The sequence below is a fragment of the Selaginella moellendorffii genome, unplaced genomic scaffold (assembly GCF_000143415.4).
Source record: "Selaginella moellendorffii unplaced genomic scaffold, v1.0 SELMOscaffold_92, whole genome shotgun sequence".
In the NCBI taxonomy this organism is placed as follows: domain Eukaryota; kingdom Viridiplantae; phylum Streptophyta; class Lycopodiopsida; order Selaginellales; family Selaginellaceae; genus Selaginella; species Selaginella moellendorffii.
The window spans coordinates 474515-476244 of record NW_003314353.1 but is presented as its reverse complement, the minus strand read 5'-3'; the positions used below and the strand labels follow the sequence as shown (position 1 = coordinate 476244).

At 42.9% G+C, this 1730-nt stretch overlaps 1 long non-coding RNA gene across 1 annotated transcript; it reads right to left on the bottom strand.

Annotated features, from left to right (window-relative positions):
• Positions 1-563: 563 nt before the first annotated feature.
• Positions 564-1526, bottom strand: LOC9661875. Its single transcript, XR_002990716.1, has 2 exons — positions 1135-1526; positions 564-1091 (listed from the first exon to the last, which is right to left on the bottom strand). It is a non-coding gene; the product is annotated as an uncharacterized LOC9661875 (long non-coding RNA).
• Between the last annotated feature and the right edge of the window lie 204 nt (positions 1527-1730).

Genomic DNA, 1730 nt, shown 5'->3' with positions numbered 1-1730 from the left:
ATCGGGCTGAACGAACAAAAAATCTTCAAAAACAACCGGGAGAAAACATTGACAAACCTTTAGTATGTCTGGATCAATGATGTTGGGACCAGAGGATGAAAAAGGTGCCATGTAAGGAGCACGCTTTGATTTCTCAATGTTATCTGATGCTGTATATCCGCTACAGGAAAGCTGCCAGGCACAAAGATAAAAAAACGAAAAGCAGAACATAACAGTTTTACCTTGTAGATTTGATATATGAGAAGATGGCTTGTCCAACTCTTCAAAAGAAGAAACTCATTTTCTGGATTTTGATCAAATTCAAGAGTGGAGTTGCAAAAGATAATCCCAGCTCCACCAGCTTGAGAAACTTCGAATGATTGGAATGCTAGATGCATTGGCCCTCTCAAGCATGCCACGATCTTGCCCTGGACTTTCTCGGGATCCAAAGACCAACCCATACACAATTGGCTGCAGCATTAATAGTTGTTTAACTCAAACTAGAGAGTAATAATTTTACCTGGCTGAAAAGTTGGAAGTTGGCAAGCCAACGTTCTTTGCTTAGTCAAAGAAACCAAAGATAGTTAAATTTAAATAGTTCTTTATAAGTAACGAGAAATACTCGAAATGATTTATTGTTGCCAAGATAAAGGTCTCCAAAATAGGTTTGATCAATAGTGCTCGCTCCAACAGCGATAACCCAAGGGGCTACATTTTGCACCGAGCGAGGACCCAAATTTCCAGCCGAAGACACCACCACAATGCCTTTCTGCATGGCATGGAACGCACCAATCGACAGTGGCTGCTGTCCATCGATCGACGCAGAAAAGATATCCACGCCATTGTGGATTCCCATATCAAAGGCGCTGAGAGTATGAGAACCCCGGGCACCGCACTATGCTGTCCGTAATGTTTCTCCAGCACATCTTATAGATTGCGAGGCGTGGAGCGCCACCCTTTGCAGTACCTTTTGCGTGGCCAAGCCAGTTGTGTTTTTTACGAATCGGTGCCCTTCAACATCTCTTGGAGAAAGAAGTTCTTGGTGTGCTTTTGCATAAGCCTTGGGACCATCTTGTAGGCCGTGGGAAAAGAATCTGGCACCGATAAGTTTCCTGAAAGACAAATGTTTAGCATACTATGTGATTCTTGAATTACTTGTTGCAGTGAGAAGGGTTGAATTGCTCCCAAGTTCCTTTCCGCTCCTTTTTCTATCATGTTGGTTTTTTCCAGGACTATGGCCAGAGTCGGAAAGCTTTTCCGATCATGGTATGGAACCAATCCCCAAAAGATAGTTCAAAGAGGGAAATACCTGAATCTAAAACACCAATGATAACGTCTTTGCAATATTTTGCTTCCTTCCATAGCCACGATGATTCAGTAGCTTCGCTAGCACCAAAGAAAGAGTTCTTTCCAATAGAGGCCGAGAAACTCCCATGAGTTTGTGGTATGGACCGTGTGGATTTCATTGGGAAAAACGGACAACACGTTGGGGAGGCCTGCAATTGTGGATAAAATTTTAAAACTTCTAAGAGAGTTTACCAGAGATTCTAGCAGCTTGTTCTTCTGTTAGTCAAGCCGAGAAGCCACTGAATCCATGCCTGTAGCTAAAACCCAGTGATTCTCTAGCAGCTTTGACACTGGCACACTCGAATTTGGATGAATTCATACTCTTTTCAACTTTACCTTCCTAAAACGCCTTGAAGGAGTGCATGATGGGAGCTAGTAACAGCAGCTGAATTTACCTTCCGAAA